The 23542-nt window shown below is 41.2% G+C and overlaps 1 protein-coding gene across 3 annotated transcripts in view; it reads right to left on the bottom strand.

Annotated features, from left to right (window-relative positions):
• The window catches only part of RNF144B (ring finger protein 144B), a 91237-nt gene that overhangs the window by 46481 nt on the left and 21214 nt on the right, over positions 1-23542 (bottom strand). The window contains exons 1-2 of one of the 3 annotated variants that reach the window (XM_088061373.1): positions 5743-5990; positions 2229-2423 (exon numbers count right to left, since the gene is read on the bottom strand). The exons of 1 other annotated variant lie outside the window; for it this stretch is intronic. The gene's annotated coding sequence lies outside the window, so the exon portion shown is untranslated. Of the gene's footprint in view, positions 1-2228; positions 2424-5742; positions 5991-23542 lie in introns of those variants that run through there. One more of the 3 variants, XM_005525254.3, reaches the window with a different exon arrangement.

Genomic DNA, 23542 nt, shown 5'->3' with positions numbered 1-23542 from the left:
CGCTTCAGGCTCCAAGCATCCACAAAAAGATTTTTGCCTGTACTGTGCCAAGCACAGGGAACACAGTTTCTCAGGGCCTCGATGCAACTACTTAGAAATCCAGACGTTAGTACATGTAATAAACCAGAAGCATCCATCAAACACAGTTAGAGGTTTGCATTCATCACTCCCTCACTTCAATTCCAAATTTCAACATTCATTACAGTAATAATTACAAGGGGGAACAGCAACCTGTAAACATAAGAGATTCCAGGCTCAAGTGCCTCAGCATCTGGTAACAACTGGTTAGTCCCTACATGATCTTAGCCATGCAGTCAAAGTCCTGCCAATGGAGCATTTCCAAAGGAGTGTTTTTCAATAGACCTGTGCATTGTGCATGCAAAGATAAGCAACTGGGAGCTAATCTTTGAAAGAAGCTGCCCCACCTCCCAAACTCTTAGAAAAATGAGCACGTAGAACTGAAAACTCATAGATTTTTTTTTATTATAGGATGACAGTCTTACAGAAACCTTTCTAGAAACTTTCTGCTAGCTGGTCTTTTAATTATGACCATGACAACTAATGCCCATAGGCAAAAAAGGCATTTTGTCCTCACTGTTGCGGAACTTGGGAAGAGATAAGAATTCTTGACTTTTTCTCTACTCTTCACACGTGTATGCTTCCTTAAATCTGTTGGTACATCCTCCCAAAATGCGATAAGCAAAGTTAACAAGGGGGTTGAAATTGCCCAAGCCATGCACGCCGCTTGGGTATTTGCAACAAAAACATTGAGCAATCCAACAAATACGTCCTCATAGTAGTATTGTCTAAATTAAGTACATGTATGTGGCCTCTACTTCACTCCCGGCAAAGGGCACGATTGCCTTTCCCACAGATTTTCTGTGGAAACTTGTGATGAAGAATCCCCACACTGAAACCATCAGTGCAACTGTGGAGAGGTCAAGAGGGTGCAAGATTGCATCTTCTCCATTGTGCAAAATTTCAGCAAGCAAATTATTGCTGGCCCCGTGGATGTTATCTTAGCCCTAAAACGGGTAAACCCCATGGGGAAGGATTCCAGTACCAGTGGCTGGCAGAGCGCTCGCTGCTGTGAAAAATGTTCCAGTGAGTGCAATGGTAAACAGCCCACAGGATCAGCTCCATTTCCCCAATGATTACAGCTTTGTAACCTTCTTCCTTTTTTTGGGTTTTTTTGTTTTTGTTTTTTTTTTGAAAGGGGGAAAAGACTGGCTTGTTTTCCTTCACCATCTCCCCACCTCCATCAGAATGCTTCAAAAATTCACATGAACTCTCCCATCTACTGCTCAGATATAACCAGTGCCAGCCTGCGTGTCACTGCTTCTACTTAATTCTGGAATTTTCTTTGCATGCAAAGGATTAGCCTGGATGCTAGTCATCATGAAATGTGTTTTTCCTTCTATGTACATAGGGATTTAGAGCGTGTAACTTTGAATTATTTGCAGCTATATATACACATGTGCAAAGAAATCTCCCCTACACCACAACAACATACAGTACATGAGAGTGTAAGCAGAGGTAGCCTCAAAGGAACCAGTTCCAGTCCCTGAAAACAGATATAACTCTTCTGTTCCAATGATTTTTTCCTTTTTTGCAAACATATAGAACACATGTTTTCAGCTCTGCAAGTTTCATTCCTGTCTATCTGAAAATTCAACAGTTTGTGTAACCAAACATGAATATCATCAAAGCCTCTGTCAGATACCCAGACAACGTCCACTCCTTGAGTAATGACTCATGTCTTATACTTTCCACCCTCTCCTCATCTTTACAAGAAAGCAAGAGGCAGAAAAGCAGGCAACAGACACAAATACTGACAGTCTCAATTAAAGGGCAGAAGCATGAGCATGACAGTAAAATGGTAATTTTTCCTTCTAATAAAAAGTGATTCTGTATTCTGTCTCCAAACCAGAATCTGGACAAACTAGAGAAGTGGGTGCATAGGAACTAAATGGTTCAACAAATCCAAGTGCAAAGTGCTGCACCTGGCTCAGGGCAATCCCAGACATGGGCACGGAATGCGAGAACTCCCTGAGAGCTGCTCTGCCAAAAAGGACTTGGGGGTTCTCGAGGACGAAAACTTGGACATGAGTGGACAGCATCAGCACTTGCAGGCCAAAATGCCAATCACACCCTGGGCTGCATCTAAAGCAAAATGGGCAGGAGATCAAGGGAGGGGAATCTGCCCCTCTAGTCTGCTGAAACCCCACCTGGAATTCTGAATCCAGCCCTGGGGTCTTGAGCACAGGAAGCACATGGCCCTGCTAGAGAACATCTAGAGAAGAGCCACAAAGATGATCAGAGGGCTGGAACAACTCTCCTTCAAAGACAGGCTGAGAGAGCCAGGATTGCTCTGCCTGGAAAGGGGAAGGCTCCAGGAACACATCAGTGTGGCATTCCAGTACCTAAAAGGGGTCCATAAAAGAAGGAAAAGTAATTTTTACACAGGCAGATAGTGATAGAACAAGCGGAATGGTTTTAAACTAGAAGAGGGGAGACTTACATCAGGTGCTAGGAATAAATTCTTTCCTCAGAGGGGTAGTGAGATATTGGAACAGACTGCCTAGAGAAGCTGTGGATGTCTCATCCTTGGAAGGCCAGGTTGGATAGGACTGTGAACAACCTGGTCTACTGGAAGGTGTCCCTGCCCACTGCAGGTAGGTTGGAATTAGATGGTCTTCAAGGTCCCTTCCAGCCCAAGCCATTCCAGGATTCTATGCTCTTTTGTCTCTCCTTACAAAAAAAAGCATGTATAACAAGTACCCATGATGGCCGTGCCTACAACAAGCTCAGGAAATACACAGGAAGAAACTCCATGCAGGAACCATTTAGAAGAGACACAGAGCGATTACTGAACACTATTTTCTCACTGATCAGCACAAAGTTATTTGGCACAAGCATCTCTGTAAATGTTTGTCCAAGACTAGGTAAATTTGCAGTGTACGATGGCCCTCAGACCTGTGCTTCTGTCAAGTGAGAAGGCTCATAGTCTAGCACTGGAGCTCAGTTATGCTTCAGCAGAAATACAGAATGCTAGAGGCTGAGCTTAGTATCATTGCTGTCTTTCCCTTTGAATCTGCTCTTTCTTGTTTTGTTTAATGTTCCCCTTTGCAAACCAGAAGAAGATTAGTTTTCAAATGGAATGAATGTAAGACCAGTTGTGAAGTGCATTATACTGGGCTCTGCTTTGGCATGGAGAAACCAGAGGAAGAGGAGAGAACTGCACCCAGCTCTGGGCAAGTACCAGAGGAAAAGCACAGCTCCAGAATCACTTTCAGCCTCACAAAGCTGAAGGCAATATCTGTTTTAGGATATGCAAGGAGGTCTGATGGGCTCAATTCACAGTGACACTGGCAGCCTGCCACAGTATTTTGTTCACGTGGGCCTGAGATATCCATGGGCCCAGAGCTGTAATTATGGTCTCAGATATCACAGTACTACTAGCCCAGGAGATATTTATGCATCTGATATGTACAACCTAAAGGCACTGTGAAGTTTCAGGCACATTCAAGAAAAATCTCCACTGCAGAAGGGGGACAGCAAGTCTTTAGGAGTTCTTTTGAGGTACATCAAAGCAACACACTCCACTGGATCTCACCACTGAAATTCACTGAAAGGTCTGAACAGGGCAAACTGCAGGCACAGGGGCTGAGGCTCACACCACAGATATTATCAGAGGCATACTAATGAGCTGAGAACCAGGTTAAGCATTAGCACTGCTTGTTTCCCCATGAAGTAGCTTGCTGCTTCTCACAGTTACATTTTAAACTCACAATAATAATATGGACAAAGTACATGCTTTCCTCCACCAAAAAGGAAAAGGTCAGACAACCACTTCCACACTATTTATTTCTACAAAGCTTATGAAGCATTTAGAGAATAGAGTGCAATCCAAGAACCTAGCTAGAGAGAAAAAACTCCATATTGTTTGCTATTTACACTAACTTTTCCCCCAAAGCATACTATCACAGAAACAGAACCACCAAAATGTCATATCTGTGGGAAAGACGCCCATGATCACACCAGTGAGGTGCATGCAGAATACACTTCAGCATAGGGAACAGAAACTATACCAGGTTGCCAAATGCTAGTTCCACATGAAACCTAGGGAGGTTTCTGGGTCCTTGTGTGAGCAGACAGGACTTTGTGTGAAATACCCCCATCAGACAGTAAGATGCATGGGAGAAGAGGAGTCTGATTCTCATCATATTGGCTTGGCTCTGGAGTAGCTCTGGTTTATTTTGAAAGAATGCCTCCAGTTCACTACAGCTTTAGACACTCTGCAAACACACACTTCTCCATCCATAATCTGAAGCATTACTTTCAGCAGCATACCTGCAGCCATGCCCTTACCAATGTGCAGTACTTTCTCCGAAATAGCTTTCGTTCATTGATTTCAGCCACTTTCATGTTAAAGCAACAACCCAAACACCCACTCACATTCAGGCATAGACAAATCCTATACAGGACAAGAGTCAGGACAATATACTTGTTTCAAAAAATATTTAAGGACAGGATTTTGAAACCTCTGTTTCCATTAATATTGGGACCCTCCAAACCCAGTGCCTGCCCTTAACTGAGTCCACTTGCCCTTCAGGCTGAGGGCAGCCAAACGTATCAGATTGCCCTGCCTGCTCACAGGCAGTTGGAAAGCTGCATGGGGGCATTTCAGTCACAGCCTGTATCTCTGCTAAAATTTACTTCTTTAAAGCATTCACTGTCTGTTGACCAAGAGGATTCAAAGTCACCCTGCAATGCTTCCTTTACTATAGTAATTCTAAATATTTTACAACTTACAGTGCTCTCTGAAGGAAGACATTTGATATTGCTGTATGCAGTTAGGGAGCAGAGTGCTTTTGTATTACAGAAAGTACAGATCTTTAAAATAAACTAGCCTGAAACATCTTCATTACTAAAGCTGCTTTGCACTGAGAAAGCCTTATGATGAGAAAGCAGTGCAAACACTCCAGTAAATGCAGTTGTCTATTCTTAGTGCCAAAAAAATTTTAAATGCAAACTAGAGAAGTATGATATATTTTGTATGTGCTTACATAAACCACATAACCCTAAACCCTGAGCAGATTAGAAGTGTACATTAACACGGATTAGAAGTTAACACTCGCAATACAGATGAACATATTTTTTCTTTCCTGAGACCAGCTGCATGAGACTGTAGCAGAAGAAATGCCTTTAAATCAGGAGGAAGTATCAGCATTTTAAACTCAGGCTTTCTCCAGCTTAATCCGGTATTTTTTCTGTGTGAAAGAAGTTCTTCTATTTAAACTAAAACATACTGACTGTATGCCATTTTAGCAATTGCCTTCCACGCAGATATATCCTAATACTGCAGCATTTTTAAACACTTCACACAGCTATTTCTCCAAAAGTTACACTGACAAGAGTCATTTCACCCTTTTTGGGAAGTACTTGGTGTCTTATTTATTTTCAGCCTCTAACAGTCAGGACACCAAGGTTTCCTTCTGCCACACTGCCTCAGCTCTAAGCACCAGATAGTTTTATTTTAGCCAAAGCACAAATAACATTTATTTTAGCTATTTAATCATTCTAGTCCTTACCTCCTAAAAAAAAAAAATAAATAAATAAAAATTTTAAAAAGGCTTTTCCACTCTCTTCCATCAGAAGTAAATGCTGGCTTTCTGTTCTTTTAGGGTATCCTTTGCTCTTAAGGAGAAAAACCAGACAGAAAGCTGTATCCCAACATACCTTGAAAGGCGAGGTGACTTTTCAGCGGCTGCCCTCGGACTCCGGCATTCCCAAGAACCACGATGTCACAGAGCCCCGCAGCTCGCCGTGAGGAGCGCAGCAGATTGCTCCCACACGCCCTTCCTCTTCCCTGGCTATCTGACAGCTCAACACTTTTAAGGGCAGCAGCAGGACTCGTCTCCCAGCCCCTCGGCCGCTCCGAGAAATCATCCCCTCCCTGCTATTAAGTGCACGCTGCCATTGCACCTTAATCGCACGTCACAGTTCGTATGCAGTAGCTGTGGGAAAGCTGCATTTATTTGCACAGGAAGCTTGAGAACAGCACTTCCTACTTCCCATCCGAGACTCAATTCAACTGCAGGTGATTACTTAAACCCTGTCAGCTCCCAGCCCATGCACACCCTTACGTTCCGATTTGGGTCTCTGTGCAGCTTTTAGCCACGACTCCCATCCGCGCCCTGACAAGGTAAAACTGAAAGCAGCAAGGCATTAGATGTGACACTCATCAGAGCCCTCCCAAATTAACCTGTTTGGGGAGAGCAGTTTGCATAGCAGCCGATGTCTGAAACCTTGCTGGCTTCTGCTTGTGAAAAAAATGTCATCTAAAAAGAAAAAAACAAAGTGATGTCTTCACGTTGGAGGGGAAGGGAGCAAAAAATCTAAACTCAAGAGTAAAGTACCCGTGTAACTTCAGATCTGAGTGTTTAATGATGATGGTGCTCATCTTATTCTGTCAATACTAAAATTTCACTCTTTAAGCTTTCCCTGCGTGCAGGAGGGGTTGGAAATCCTGCAGTTCCGTATTCCAGACCAAAGGGTGTGATTCACAGCAGCCAAGTAGCAGGAGAATATCCAATTGTGCCACATGACACCAAACCCTCAAGAACTTTTCCTGCTGTAGGAAATGCACCACACCCACAGATAAGAAATATAGATATATCAGAGTGCAGAGGGTGCAGAAAAACAGAAGTATAAATGTTAATCTACAATTTTCTTATGACAAAATAAATTTACTTTGTACTTCATGCAATCGTTGCTGGCATTTTGCCTGCAGTACTTTCCTGTGAAAAATTATATACAGGCATTTCTTCTGGGGTGTATAAAAGCTCACAGCTGAGCTTTTAGTTCTTTTCAGACAATTATACTGCATCAGATGAATTTAAGAAAAAAAAAAAAAAAAAGAAGCTTGTGCAACTTTAATTCAGCCTCCTTGCTGAATTATTTCTTTATATTACAGCTTTGCTGGAATTGCCATCATATACTCTTTTCCTCTCAGAATAAGGACAAACTTAGAATTTATCTATTTAACACTGGGTGCTTGATATAATCTTAGATATAGTTATATAATATATATATAATTTATATAATTTTATATATACAATTTTTGAATATATTTATATATATTTAGGGAGGGAGGGAATAACAAAAAAAAAAAAATAGCTGTTCCAACATGTGGACTCTTGTTGAGCCCTGTGGTGTTCATCATCAGGGTTACAACAAGATTAGGTAAACTAGAGCCATGTCACATATACTGCCACTTGAGCTAGCAGAGCATCTCCCAGCAGAAGCAGATGTATTATATTCTCAGCAGTGGCCAATCCTAGACAAGACTCAAGAAACACTGAGGGCTCAGAGTTATGTTTTTAGGCTCTAGAGCAGTACTGAAAATATGGAATTCTTTGGAAAACTTTATGAGTAGAATATGATTCTCCTTCTGTGCTTAGATTTTTATTCTCCATGCTCTGTTCTACTATGAAATAGCTTGAGCCTCTACCACTACTCTCTTCACCACCTTCCCTCTGCTTCCAGCTCCTGTATTTTCTTCCTGTAGCTGCCCCCTTTGCTACTCTTCCTTCATCACACAAGTACTTGATTTGCCACAGATGAAGCTCAGCAAGAAAACTCCTCCTGTTCTCAGCCCCCGTGCTTAGCACCACAGCACTTGAACAGCAAAAGGCAATTATGTCGAGGAGGAGAGTGGTGAGAGAGGGAGGATGAAGGAAATCAAGTCATTCATGCAGGTGTAGGGAAAATGGTAGGGTGGTAAGTTCAGAAGCAGAGCAGAGCAGGGCAGCTGCTAATAACAGACTAGCAAAAGTAGCATCTTGTTTGGTACTTACTCCTTGCTGGCACAACAAAACAAAAAGAAACTTCACTGAAGCAGCCTCCAACAGTGAAGAGACAGAACTATGAAAAAGAATAGTCATCTTTCCTTCAGATAAATTATAAGGCCAGCTTGTAACTGGGAGGGGTGTTCTTTTAAACTATGAAAACTAGATTTAGTACATTAAAATGCACAAAAATTCTGGAAACTTCAGCAAAAAAACATCCCATCATATTTGTATCCCATTTCCTATAGTCTCCATGCAAGTTTTAATGTGATTGCATAAATGTGCAAAACTGCTTACAACAAAATTATTTTCCCTTAGACATCACATAATTGGTGAGAAAAATTATGCACGTTTCTCAAGACATTTAATTAACTGGAAATGTTAATATATGCTTGTTCCAAGCACTCTACTGCTTGGGTATCAAATCCTAAACTGTGGGGCCTGGATTTACATGCCAATCACTTACTGATGCTCTTTGGACAGGTGTCTATACCTCTGCTTCCATCTTCTCTTCAGTATTTGCCCCTGCTTTTGTGCTTATCCAGGATGTCCACAGCAAAGAGTAGCTGAAGGTGATGTGACACTGTGCAGGAGCTCAGGCTGCAAGGACTTGAGATGATCAATACTGATGATTCTTGCAATTGTCATCACTAAAAGACGTGAGCTGGACTTTTATGAGCTCTTCTGTCAAAATGATTTCTCTTCCAGCTACACCTCGAGCCCAGGTACTTCACAGTTTCACAGAAGCACATCTTCTCGGCAAGCTAATTTTGTGAAGTGTTATGAGTCATGCTAAAATTGCTACCCAGCTCAAGTCCCTGAATCTCTAAACCCAGATTGATTGGTTTCCTTTATGAGCCAAAAAAAAAAAAAAGAGTTCACATTGTCACACAATTCCAGAGAAGGCACAAGCTAAGTTCTCTACTTTTGCTTCTTGGATAGCAGTGATATAAAGCACAAAATTGAGAGGATCTAATTAAATTTTTGGACACTCTTAACTGATGCTTTTATACCTCCAGCCTGGGGGAATAGCTGAGCCTTTGAGATGTCAAAATGCAGTATCACTGGAAACTTTTAGTTGAGTTACTAGCCAGAATAAGAATAAAGGCTGGCATAGTTAATTATTAACATGGCTGTGTCATCCTTGCAGTGACTTGAAATACTTCAGAAATGACTAAACCACTCTGCATTAACTGAAATTACTAATTAATTTTTGACATAGATGGGTAAAGAAGTAATAGCGTGACCAGTGAAAAGATTGCTCACATCCCACAAACAAAATACCATTAAGAGCAAGTGAAAACACTGAGTTAGTGTATAACTAGCAGTTTCATTGTAATTAGACATAAAGAAATAGGACTAACTTATGAGGGGAAAAAATAAACTTTCACTACCCTGTTGTGCAGTTTTCAACTAACAAAAAGCAAATACCCTGAAAAGCAATATCTATTCATAGGTGTAATATAAAAACAGGTTTTATAACAAGCTTTTTAAAATCAGAGCATAACTAAAATAAAATTAGTCTTTAAACATTTTACTTAGTGAACATGCAAATAATCCATTTCCCTATGGAAAATGAAAGTATTTGTTGATGTAAAAGAGACAGTTTCACAACAAAAATAGATGCTAATGAGTAACATAACCAATGCTGAAATAAAACAGGAAGGGGTTTTGCACAGGGAGTATACATATATTATCTGAAGTTGCAAGTGTGACGCCCCTGATGTCATGGACTATTAATAGCTATCTTCAATGAGAACTATTTTAAAGGGGGATTACACCATCAAAAGTAATTTTTGGTACCGTCATAAACCAAATTTTTAAAAAGGAATCTCTGTTCCATATATGTATTTGTACAATCACACAGTGTTAGAAATCAGATGTCAGTGCAGAAAAATACAGAGCTGTGTAACATTTTTCATGCAGATAAGCTTTAATCAGTATAGCTATAAGAAAATCAGGACCACATATTTTCCTGTTTAAATAACCCTATTTTTCTACAATTCTGACTTGGTATGCAAGTCACTCACTGACAAACCAGGCTTGAAATCTTCATTAATTCCTTTAGCTAAAACATAAAACTTTATTATAAGGAGCTTTCTATTGGAGTGAAATAAATCAAGTTAAATTATTTCAAAAGAATAGTAGGTTCAGTGTAAAGAGCTTTTTATTTTACAGTAAAAAAAGGAGTGGAATGGCACAGTGTCTACTGAACATTTATGATTATGATCTCAAAATATGTGGATTTGTCTCAGACAAAAAGAAAAGTGGTAGGTGACTTACACACATCCTGCTCCTACAAACAAAGTAAAATGCAATATTCATTAAACTTTGTTGGCATAGTGGACCACCTCCAAACAAAATCATATGGCTTCCATAAGTTCTATACTTCTTCTCCACCTGTATTTTTTTCCTGTGCTTATACTTTAACCTATCTTTTGCTATTTGATCCATACAGAACCATGCCAGAGGAAAAAAATAAAATAGAGCCTCAGCAGAAAGCCATGAGCAGTCAGCCTGCTACCCCAGTGAGTGGGTTTCAGGTACTTACAAATCTCAGCTTAAAGATCCAGGCCAATAGCTTTGACAGGGTATTACCAGAATTTCAGTGTAAACTTGTCTTCCTGGGACCTGGAAGCATCGAGACAAAGTGTACTTGCCCCCGTAGTAAAACCTGCTGGTGGCAGAGCTCTACTGGCAATACCATCAGGAGTGGCATTTTACCACTGGCAACCAAACAGCTCTGCAACAACTCTACAGAAATTTTTGCTTAGGCTAACTCCTTCCTGCTCACTAAGTGTATGTAGAGCCAGCCTGCAAGAAGGAAACAAGCTAAGTTTCAATGAGCCTGCCATAAATAAGACACTGATGAGCTGCCACTGAGCAGCAGATGTCCAGCCCAGGGGCAGCCAGAGCAGCACCCTCAGCCCAGGGCATGTCCTCAGCCACCTCCTTGTACTCCAGACGCAGGGAAGAGGCAGGCAGGCTTCTGTCACACTCCCCCTTGACCTTCTCCTGTGACAAGAGGCATGCCAGCCATCATCTTGCAAGGCAGTTCTGTTCCTCCCCAGCTGCACAGTGATCATCAATGAGGTGACAGCACTGCTTCTGGAGACACTGTCACTGACCACTGTAGCCAGGGTCACCGGACACCTCTCAGGCTCAGAGGCCACCCTGCACAAGCAGGTCCAGTTCCCCAGCTGGACAGCACATGGAGCTCCCCCCAAACCAGCACCACCTCATGAACTGATGATAAAAAATATAATGAAACAAACAGTTTGCTCTGCTCTCATGTTCATGTGTTACACATACAGAAGCAGAGTTGCTAATTTCTTATGGGCATCAGATAACAGGTGAAACTCTCTAGCTGTGAAAAGTCATTTATAAAGCAGCATTGAAGGAACCATACTAAATACACATGAAAGAGGAGACACTGAAGTTGTCCTCTTCTCCTGCCTTCTCTTAAAGTTAGCACACGTTTTTAACAAGAGAACATGTATATATATGACAAGCTTGTATGGGGATAACTTAAGGCTCAGATAAATTAATTTATTTTCTATTAGCTGAGCTTACAGCTAACTTCAGGGCATGGCACAGATTATCAATCATGCACAGATATTTTTCTTCCTTTTGATTGTGTGCCCAAAATGACACATTCTGTTGACTTTTAACAGTGTTTTGGTAATGTGCCTGGAATTTCAGTTATTTCAGACATCAGAATTGCCATCACTTTAAAAACTGAGAGGGGGAAAACCATCCTGGTTGATTTTACAGGAAGCTTCCTCTGTAACAGAGGAGGTCATCAACCTGTCCTTGTCATGAGACAAAAATGTGCACTGTTTTCATATCTCTCATTCTACTGTGTTTTATGTCCTGCCTCAAGCTCTCAACTGCTTTTTTGGAAATATTAAGAGACAGCTTCATTCCTTCCAACCCAAGACAGTCTCCTAGGTGATGGCTTTGCCTTAGCTTTATGAGACTCTATCCACAGGTTTAAAAGACAGGTAGAATTTGAAGGGGAGGGTGGCAGGGGGTATCTAATAATATGTTTCAGCCCAGACCCTGTTATTTTAACTAACTTCTGAAGCCAAGGATGGGCAGGTCAGAGATGAGACAGAGCTGAGGTACTTAATTTTATGGCTATAAAAGCCAACAATAGGACTTTCACAGACATCTGGCAGGAAGGACCAAGGTGTGGAGCTAATATATCCCTCTGATTCAAAACTTTTCTTTAGTATTTAAGTATGACACACTTAGCCTTTGGTTAATTTAGGGTGAGAAATAGTTTCCGAGAGGGGTTGCAGAGGGGTTACTCCAATGGACTGGCTAAGCAGGGAAATAATGGAGCTGAAACATACCCGTAAGGAACACCAAGAACTTGTCCCTGTGTCCCAGCATCCCTCTCCTTACTGAACTTCCAGGGAGGGTCTCCATGCTATTCCCCTCCCCTTTTGCAGTCTCCTTTCCCTACCAGAATTTACATCTCACCCATTTCTGTTGAGACCAGATCTCAAGGTTTCTCCAGATCCACTTTTGTCTCTATGGAATTTAATCGTATGGTCAGATAACACAACTAATAGTTTCTAAGGATTTCAGCCTCTCAGCACACCACAGCAGGGCTGTTTGAGTGAGCCTATCTTCTCCCCTGCTGCTTTAGGCTGGCCACATTTGTAATGGCAGCATCCAAAAAGGACACAGTACCACTTCCCAGATGAGAAGCAGCAACGTGTTAAAACACGTGCAACTGTTTGCTGGTGGCATTCTTATCACATCACAGCTGCAGTAACAAAATCCAAGATTGCTTCACATTCCGGTTTCTCGTTAGAAAAGTGATGAAACTTTTTTCCCTCCTCTGTTCAGAGCAGAGCAGACAGCAATTACAGCAACCTCCTTGAAAGGACACCTTTAACATGCACCACCTAGCAAGCAGTTGTTAAATTCAACAATCCCAAAATTAGGATAGTGGGAACTCAAAGCCAAGCACATTGCTTGCTTGCTGCAAGTGATCCAAGGTTTTATTCAGTTACACTGAAATAATTTGGGAGGGGTTTACTTAATGTTCTTTTTTTTTTTTTGTATTGGTTACAATCAACTGCCAGGTAACTTCATTAAAAATAGGTGCTTTAACCTAGTAATTCATTTAAGACTCTTATAAAATTAAGGATACCCAGTTGGGCAGAGAGAATCTCTAGGAAAAGAAACCTGAGTTTTACAATACTGATATCTTGTAAAGACGAGGGGCAGAAGGCAAGAGGTATAACAAAACCTTTGGTTTTCCAAACACTGCAAAAATCCAAGCAAATAGTGTTTTCTGCTTCAGGACTATTTGTGGTCATTGAAGAAATGACAAGTGTGAACTCATCTTTTTGTTAAGCTTGACTTCATCTTTGAAAAGCCCCTGACTCCATTTAACTGCCCTATACTCACTAGGAAGAAATCTAAACAAGTCAAGCATTTCCTCAAGGTTTTGATTTTGTACATGTATATATATTTCCTGGGATATGACAAAACACAGTCAGGGCAAAATGCATCAATAAATCTATTCCCACAGAGAATTACTTTGCCTTATACAATATAAACAAAGATCTAAAGTGTGAACTCTGAATTTTTAGTCTCCATGAGTTCTATCTTACAAGGTGAAGAAATTTGTTCAGTGACCTCTGACTGTGAGAAAATTTTTCTAAACTAGATTTTCCCTAAGATAACTCTCTACATGCTTGCAATTTGCATGTCTTGCAAACAACAATATCCCAAACCTCAGGGAATTGAAATGCTGCATTGTGGAAGAGAAGGAGACTTTAGATAAAAGGAGAAACAACTGGCCTACTTGCAAGGAAGAAGTCCTGACACCTCTCTCACTTACCAAATGAGCAAAGCTAGGTCAGACCCCACCTGCAGAAGGCAGATGGGAAGAAACTTCCAGGATCTTGAAATCTGCCAAGGAAGCTTTAGAGAACATGAAGTTTAAGGAGGAACTTAACACCAAGTTCAAGGAAGGTCTGGTGGATGAGAGGCTGGACATTACCAGCAAAGTACACTTGCAGCCCAGAAAGCCAATTGTACACAGGGCTGCGTAACAGGAGCCATGGCCAGCAGTGTGAGGAAGGGGATTCCCCCCTTCTCTGCTCTCATGAGACTCCACCTGGAGTGATGCTTGCCCCTCTCGGGGCGCACACACAATAAGGCCATGGACCTGCTGGAGTGAGTTCAGTAGAAGACCACAAAGATGATCAGAGGGCTGGAGCACACCTCCTGCGAAGGCAGGCTGAGAGAACTGGAGTTTTTCAGCCTGGAGAAAGGTCCAGGGAGACCTTATAGCACTTTCCAGGGACCTACATGAGAGCTAGGGAGAAACATTTGGGGAATGGCTTTAAACTGAGCATCAGTTTAGATTAGATATTAGGAACTGAGGGTGGTAAAACCCTGGAATACATTGCCTAGCAAGGCGGTGGATGCCCTGTTCCTGCAAGTGTTCTAGGTCGGGTTTGACGTGGCTCTGAGAGATCTCATCCAGTTGAAGATGTCCCTGCTCATTGCAGGGGAGTTGCGCTAGACAGGTCCCTTCAACCCTAAATGTTCCATGGTTCTGACAGAGGCCAAAGGCAGGGAAACCATTTGACTCTCCTGAATATGAAATTAACAGCATGAAGAGACTAAGCATAACACTCTCCAGTCTTTCTGGTTTTAGTTCAGGAATAGAGTACATTTGCTATACGGCCAAAAGGGCAAGTGAAAGGGAAGAAGAAGAATATACAATTACAGAATATTTCTAACACTGCATGAAAAAAACACAAAGACCTTTTAGCTTTGTATATCTTCATGGCTTTTTGAACAACATAAACAAAAAGATGACAAACAGCACTTCCCAACAGCCCTGCAGAGAACAAACTCAGTGTCAGAATCCAGACATGTAGCATCCCCACTGGTGATCACAAACATCTCACCAGTCTCTGGGTGTCCCAGGGAGCAAGCTGCCAGAGGCTTCAGCTAGGAAAGCAGCACGAAGCACCTCTCTGGGCTGACAAAACTGGAACAGATAGGCTGCTTCCTACTGAGCAAACCTCAGAGTAATTATACAGCTCAACTTGGTGAGAACCAAGAAACTCCACCTGAGATCCTCTTGAAATACGGTGATCATCACACTATGCTACACAAACAGGGTTTACAATAATGGCTTCTTGCCTTTGGGTTAAAAATAATATCAGATCGTGATGTGAGATGTAGCACTCAAACTTGTATGTGGAAACCAAATTTGGACAGAAGGAGGAGGATGGAGCTTATTTCAACTATGGATTTATTCCTGATAGTACTGGTTTAAGGATTTGAAGAATTTCTGGCAGTTCTGTTAAACTGTTTATTTAGATATAAGTGTTTCTCTTTCCCCAAGCAAAATGACAGGAAACATGAATCAAGACTGTTCAAAAACTAAAATAACAACTTCCTTTGTCCTTATGATAATGATAACATTTTTGGTTTTGTGACCTGAATGTGTATTTGTGGGTGTGTTTACTATGTGGAATCTTTTTCCAATGAATCATTATTTTGATGCAATATTTTACATAAAGCCAACAGTTGATCTTTTGTTTAATTTCTTTTGTTGTCAACAGGATTAGGAAGAAGAGAGGAAAACTGAAAAACACGTAGGAAGAATAAATAAAGTAAATGTTTTACAGGAAATCAGATATTCTCTGGATGTTCTGCTGCAGTTAATTTCCACTAAACACAGCAGAGTATGATGGGAATGGAGATAGTTATGGTGAAGGAAAAATTCCAATAATGTGCTTTCATTCTTTGACTGTCTTTCCAGGAAACAGACAAGTTGCTTCAGCCTCCTTCAAATGGCAACAAGTGCACTAAATTTTTTATCTCTTAGTGATAACCCAAATGTGCAACTCCGCATACCAAGATGTTCCGAGTTTCAATACTATTATGGGCCAGGAGGCCCATCCATCACTCTGTCTAGACCACAAAAGGTCTGTTATTGGCACTGTATGGAGGTTTAAGATTCTCTCACATTAAAGCATCCCCTAAACTGATAATCAAGATCTCTCCTCTCTATACCATCCATTGCCAAAGAACTTTATTTTTCTATTGTGAAAAGATTCCAAAAAACATACTAATTTAAAATAATGGACACTTGTACAAAATTTACAGCATGTTGCTGAAAAACAGTCAATGAATAAATTATTTTCCTCATTCAGAAGGCATTGTAAACCATGACTTTGCTCAGGAATGGAGGTTTATTAATTTGGCAGCTTTTATGCTCCAAACTTGTCTGTGAAGAAATGGTTGAGCAGCAAAACTTTTGAAGCCTGGTTTCTAAGGATCTGTGTGCCTTAACACTACTAAAACAATAACCCTAGTTCCCTGGTATGGCTTCCAAAGTGCTCCTGGAGCAGTCATAAACTGCACTGCCCCACATGCACACTTATTAGCGAGCCTTAGATGTGATGCCAGTATTTTGACTGAATGTACCAGAAAATGTACAACAGGGGAGTCCTACCTACCTTTTTACATCGATGGCTCAGAAAGTTTTCAAGTGGATCAGACAAATAGTGTAATCCACATGAGCTTTATTTCCCTAAGAAATTCAGCTTAGGAGGGGACTTAAAGCAGCTCAAACCTTAAAGGATTAGACTGATCATTTCACAAAATCATAGCAAAAGTCAGGGCACTTAACTGGGTACTCCTTAAACATGTGACAGTGTACAGCCTTTCAGTTTTATTTGACACAGTAGGAAGTAAAGAGGAAACACTTTCCTTTGACATTCTGGTTTCTACCACTGGAAGTCAACTTCAGAAGTTTTGCAATAGGTTTCCAATCTCTTTAACAAAAAAAAAAAGCCTGCAGCACAGATAAAGAGTTTAGATTATTTTATTTTTTTTCTGGGCTTTGCCACAATTACCCTCTAACCTTGGAAAAGCATAGAAATTTTATCATCTGTACACCACAAAAAAACTCCACCACCTTACTTACTTGTGTACAAAGTATACAACACATGCCTCAGCTGTCCTGTATGCTTTGTTACAGACTGTAAAGTGTCTTGCATTCAAGGGCAAAGCAGTGAAACACAAATTTTCAAAGGGAAATCTGGAGTGAATTAAAAGATTAAAAGTTAGTCCCTGTAAGAAGTTTTCCAGTGAACATCACTGATCTGATGAAGTATATTTGTTTGGAAGGTAACAAAAATGATCATTCAAATAACACAAAGCATGTACATGTGTTTCTATCAATCCTGCCTTAACTAAGGTAGAAGAGATGAATGCCATATACATTCTACCTACCTGAATACTAGATGCTAATACAAAATAAATACAAAATGCCTGCAGAGGACCCAAGGAGCCACTGATACTTCTCATTTCTGAATCTCTTCCTGTATTCTTCCTCCTACCTTCCTACCATCTTCCCTTTGACTCATTCCCTTTCTATCTTGCTATCTCAGCCACACAAAAGTGTTTGGCAGACAGTTCCTAAAACTTCCTGTGCTACCTGTCTGAAACCTATCTGAATCTACTGTAAAAGTCTAAAATCTCTTTACCTTTTCTTTAGAATAGTTAATTACTCCTAGTTACACCATCAGGAAGCAAAATTCCAAATATCCCACAGTGAATATGGCACTAGCTCATTATTTTTCGTATCTATAGAAATAACATGCTCCAGTGTGCTTGATCTTGTTTCTGCCTTAAAGGCCTTCTTGTGAAATGTGTTGAACAAAAAATTTTTCTTCTAGTATTTACATCTGGGTTTCTGTGTTACTGCCAATGTAATGTGCATGACATTACATTTTAATGTTTGTCATTAATGTGTGCATAGGATTATCAGAAGGCAACTCCTTCAGGTAACACCTATTTGACCTATAACACAATTCCTAACTGCTAACATTTCTACTTTTAAAAGTAACGAGTTAAGAGGCTGTACTTTGTGAGATTATGGAGTAGCCTGGTATCAATACTTTTTATGTTACAGATTTTCTGTACTCCACTTCAGACTGTGCCCCGCCGCTGCAAGGCATAACCCAAACACACAGTCAGAAGGAGTTCACAGTCAGAGTTGCAGTCAGAGGGAAACAGAGGAAGAGTTGTGAAACACAAAAAGCAAGGCAGGAAGAATGTGACAGGAAGAAGATACAAGACACCTTTGTACACAAAGAAATCTGTCAGAACATTTGACATTTCTTCTTCAGCCTCCTTCCCACATCATCAAGAAAACAAATAGATGCAATTCTTGACCAGCATTAACTAGTCATCACTGTTGGCTAGCCACTGGTACAAGTCATAGAGGAAGCAAAGAAGCTGAAAAATGTTTCCCTTATGAATAATAAGGGAAGGTGGTTTGGTTTTTTTTATAGATGGGCCCACATAAAGATTCATAGCAACACAAGCAAGGATAACATCGATGTCAGAAGACACAGGTGTAGCAGTAAGTTGTGGAGGACCAAATTAGGAAAATTAGAGAGGAGAAGCCACAATCCTCCCTGATGAAAGGCTGTGGGAGAGAGGGTTCTCAGCACGAGCTACAGACCAGTGTAGGGACTGAACAAACAGCTGAACAGCCACAGCCAGCACCACAGGATGTTTGATGGTAACACCTAATGCCTGAAAAACACTCACAACAAAACCACACATTTCCTTTCACTGTTTCCAGAATCGGTCAGTGTGTCACTTCAGAAAAACCCAACAAAATCCCCAAAACAACAACAAACTTTTTCAAGCCGGTTTTATCCATTGGCCAGAACACTTTTCCAGACTCAAGAGCCCCATGAAGCACTCCTGCATCAATTGATCTCAAACATTTTATCACAAAGCTGACAGTCCCTGCATGGCATGGGGTGAATAATTCCTGGAGATTTCCCCCCTTTTCAGCTTCTCCTAGTTCATCCATCAACCCCCTCCCCACGTGCCCCCTCCCCCTCAAAAATCCTCACTGTTTCAGACAGGCCTGTGAAGAACCTGTTTTAGTAATCAGTAGGGTGCTCCAATTATTTCCTCATGACACAAATATTGCCAACACCTCAAATGCGGAGGTGTTTCTGGCAGAGTTTGTGTTTTGCCATGTAGCCTTTCTCCACAATAGAAGTCACCTTAATATAAGAAGACATTTTGCTGACACGCACAACTGAAAGGAACTTTCCCTGGCATTTGTAATTGGAGCCTCAGTAACTGATTGTCCTGAAAAATGACACAAGGAAACTATTCAAGGAGGGATTAGCTCTTAGTTAGGAGATAGAAACAAAGCAGTGTTTAAATGCCATGAAATCAAGGAGCGCTCCACAGACCACTCTGGAAGAACAGTTCTGTGTGGGTCAGCTTCCTAAAAAACTGACATAGAAGAATGCAGAGACCAGGCTCTAGAAAACTTCTGTTTGTCTATCTGTCACTGGGGTTGGCAGTAGTCAGGCGGACAGGTTAGTGATCCCCTGACTCAGCCCCCTTGCAGTGTCACACAAAGCTTTGCCTTTTCTCGGATACAAAATCCTAAGCCCTGCTGACAAAGTCAGCAAGGGATCAACTATCCCAGTCCTTAGTCCGTTTGAGCCATTTTAATTATCATGAATGCTGTCTTTATCACGCCTGCCTCCAGTCAAGTGGCAGATTCAATACTACTCAATACTGTCTGGCAGAGTAATTGAAACCCAGTGTGTGCAGAGCAGTACTCTGCTCCCCTGAAGCTCAGACATCTCTTGAGCATTGCCTTGCCATGATTTTAGACACCGGGAAAAATGTTTACTTTTGAGAAACATCAGGGGTTTCCAGAGCTCCTCCTCTATTTCTACCTCCACTTCTAAGTGAGAACAATTAATGTTTTTTGCCAGCCTGACCCAACTGAACAAGTTCTCCCCTTTTTTTATATAGATATATTTTTCAGTCCCTTCCCCCCATACTGACACCCAGAAAACAGTATTGGCCCTTTGCACTCCCTGCAGCTATTCAGCCTCTTCTGGGCTGTGCTACATTTGTAGACTTCCTCTCGGGACAACAGTTCCGTTTTGGGTAAAACTACAGCAAAACAAGAAACAGCTGACAGAGGGGTCTGGCCTGAAAGTCAAAAGGTTCACACAGCATGTTACCAGCATCTGGAGTGTTGGACAACCTTTAGCCAAGAATTTTGATCACACAATTGTATTATTTGTCTTAATATCATGCACAAAACAAACCTGATTGTATTTAATGACCTTTTCAACTTCTGCAAAAGGTAAAATCACTAATGCATACTAGCGCTGTGTGTGAATTTCCAGTAAGGTTTCCAAGAGCCTCTGCTTGCCCTCTGCTTCTGTACCCTCTCTCCTTCTTAGCTGCTGAGCAAAGTGCTAAATGCTATGGGGTCATCTGAAAACCAGGTCTGACCAGTTATTCAGTGGTTCTTCAAGAACAAAAAAAATACTGAACACTTCAAAACGCAGGTCATAGCTATTATTTACCCTAGCTTAAAAGGGGAATAGTCAAAAAAATAGAAGACTACTTAGTCAAAGCTACTGCAGTAAAAAAAACAAAGAAAACGTTAAAGAGGGAATGCTAATTAAGGGCTGTGATAGCTGGATAGTGTCTGGCATTAGTAGACTGAAGAAAAACACACTACTGTGTAAAAGGTGAATAATGCCTGAAAAGAGGTGCAATTAGGACCAGCTATCATAGGGTTTAATACATTATCTCCTCAGACTACACCAAACAAGTTCATGAGGATCTTTGTTAGCTGAAATCAGATAGATGCTGCTGGAGGAGGAAGTTATTGGTGTTCCCAGTGGCTCACTTGCAGGATAAATGCCTTTGAGATCCAGAGCACCAAACAGTGCACCAAACTATACTTTACCTTTTTTGTTTGTTTGTTTTGCCACACTGACTGTAGCTTGCTCACTAAGCTTCATTCACTCCTCTTTCTGCCTTCCTTTTATTTTGCTCTGCATTACAATGTGTGGGATGTTGTTAAACAATCACATTTGTGAATGTTGGAAAAAAGTATCCTTTTGAAATAATTCAGTGTGAATCAGCAGAAGAGTTGCATACAAAGATGATTCCATCCCCTCCAAAACTGTGGCTCATCAGAGATGCTTGAATTTCCCTTTTGGTGTAGTCTCAATTTTAAAGATCCATTTCAGTAGAACTACTGCCTCTGCATTCTTTTAAACTATTGTGAAGAAATATGAACACAAAAAGATCTATTTTTATATCAATATTCTACAGGCACATAAAAGGGAATCTAGCTTTCTCCTCATGATTTATACTCTCAATAGAAAGCTTTAACTAAGTTACAGTAATATTATTCAGTTGGATTTTGTTTTTTGTATAGCAAACATACGTGAGCTATAAATCTCAAGAAACAAAAAAATATATTTAGCTGTAGGCTCTTTTATATCACCAGCAGGCTTAGGTATGCTTTCAACATTTTGTCTGCTCAATGCTAATGGCAATGGATTAGGCAGATTAGATATGCCTACCAGTGCAGCTCCCCGATAAATTACAGGCTTTCTATCCACAGCAGGCCCTCAATAATTCCATTTTCTGTAGAAATGAAAATGTGTTTTTGGAACAAAAGAAAGCACTCAGTCTTCCAGCCATTCACAGAAAGTTTTGCTGGTATACAGCCATATGTCAGAGCATGCCTACTGTTCTGTAAGTCACCCTGGGAACAGCAGGACTAATGAAGCCTACAGAATCATGTCCTACATTTAGTACCCACAGTGTAATGCAGTGCCTGAGCCTGGGCAACACAGCTATATTCCCTATGCTCCCTCACATCAATCTTGCTCAACACCTGAACTGCTCCATCCCACACAGCTCTGCCCAAGTGTCCTCCCACAGCATTTCTCCACTGCCTCCTCTCCATGCCCTTATCCTTCCTGGAGTCACCACCCTCCTCCTTCCTCCTTCTCAGCTCCTGCCAGCCTAGTACATTTTCACTGATGGGTGACCAGCAGCAGCTGAACATAACTAACTAGACATGAGCTCTGTCTCCTCCAACTCGGCAGGAACCACTACAAGTTGGGCAGAGAGTCCAACACCATTAGAGGGAAGATGGACAGACAAAGGGATACATAGGGTGGTTGCACACCCTGTGTTTTTTTTGAAAGCAGAAAATCTAGTCTCTTGAAAAGGCTGCTGAGATGCTTCTTGGTGCTCCTTTTCAGGAAACACATCAGCATGACAGACTGTCTCAGTTTGAAAGACAGGTGTCTGCTAGGGAAGGCAAGAGCCTCCCTTGGAATGAAAAATGTAAACTCCATCCCTCCAAATTACTATAATTTTGAAATCAAGGGGTTCTCAGGCAAAGATATGGAGATAGGAACAACAGTTCTTTACTAGTATATAGCGTAACTATAGTATATATATAACTAGTATAACGAGGCACACAAACAACAATAACTACAGCAATAACAAGAAAACAGAACCAGGGACCCCCGTGACAGCTTTCTCAGCTGAGACGGGATGGAGGAGAAGCTTTGTTTCACAAACCCCTCGGGCAGTCAGTCCCGGTGCTCCTGCAGGGCTCCGAGGAACAGTCGGCTGGAAACAGCAGGGATGAGCTGAGATCCTGGGCTGGTGGCTGAGGTGTATCAGCAGCTCCGCGGCGGTGCCTGGCACTGCCACACGTCCCGGCAGGACAGGGGGTGCGAGGCCACCAGCAAAGGAGGAAGGAGAAGAAGAAGACAAAGATGACAAAGACGAAGAAGATGAAGACAAAGACAACGACAAAGACAATGACAAAGATGATAGTGATGACAGAGAAGAAGGTGATGACTATGAAGAAAATGATGATGAAGAAGACAAAGAAGACGAAGGTGAAGAAGAAGAAGATGAAGAAGACAAAGTGCCGCTCTGAAGCCGAAGAAAGCCAGCCCCCAGCTGCCCCCACCCTCCTTTTTATCTGCCCCCCTTCCCCCTGAGCCCAGCCAAACTCTTTGTCTTCTTAAGCACCAGTAAGTACCAGCAGTTAGGTTTCCCTGCAACTAATTGGGAAAATTCCGTAAGTGAGAAGGAGCAAAAGGAAGGACACTTAACCCTCAACACAGACTTACCAGAAAAGTCACCCTTCAAAAATGTCCTAAGATAATTATTTTCACTGCACAATTTCTGCTTCTGGGAGTTTATTCTCACAATTAACTCAAAAGAGAGAAAATAGCCAGTAAGTGTGTTATTAAGTTTTATGTTATTAAGTTTTATGTTTTAAGTTTATTAAGTTATCAAGTTTCATTTTATTTAAGCCGATGAGAAGCTATCTAAAAAGATAGTGCTGCTGCCTAAGACTGAGGTTCGCAGCCCTATCTTCCACCTACAGAAAGGCCTTGGCATGACAGAAGAGGATGCACCATGCAATTCCTCAAAAGAGATAGACTTGTGGCAAGCTTTTCAGTTTCCCCTAGCTGTGAGATATCAGAGCTGTATCAGCAAGAGATTTAACAAGGTTTTGGCTGCTGTGTTATAAGAGAGATCTCAGTAGCAGTCAGAGAGTTTTTGTGTTTGTATTTTTAAACTGTGTCATGGAGCTTAAAGCAAAAATTTGCTCTGTGGAGGAAATGTACAATCAGAAAAAGTATGAAGTCTTGGCAAGACAAACATGGATAGTTGGGGAAAGCCCACAGGATCCAGCCTGTCTTTGTGAATCTTTGGACAGGCTGTCCCATGAAAACTAAACAAAAAGCAAGAGTAGAAAGATAGGGACACAGTCATGGATACACTGAGTGTTTCTGTATACT

The sequence above is a fragment of the Pseudopodoces humilis genome, chromosome 1 (genome assembly GCF_049639895.1).
Source record: "Pseudopodoces humilis isolate 2021_Gansu_Grassland_sample_001 chromosome 1, ASM4963989v1, whole genome shotgun sequence".
Taxonomy (NCBI): Eukaryota; Metazoa; Chordata; class Aves; order Passeriformes; family Paridae; genus Pseudopodoces; species Pseudopodoces humilis.
The sequence above is the reverse complement of the archived record's forward strand: the minus strand, read 5'-3'. Positions and strand labels throughout refer to the sequence as shown.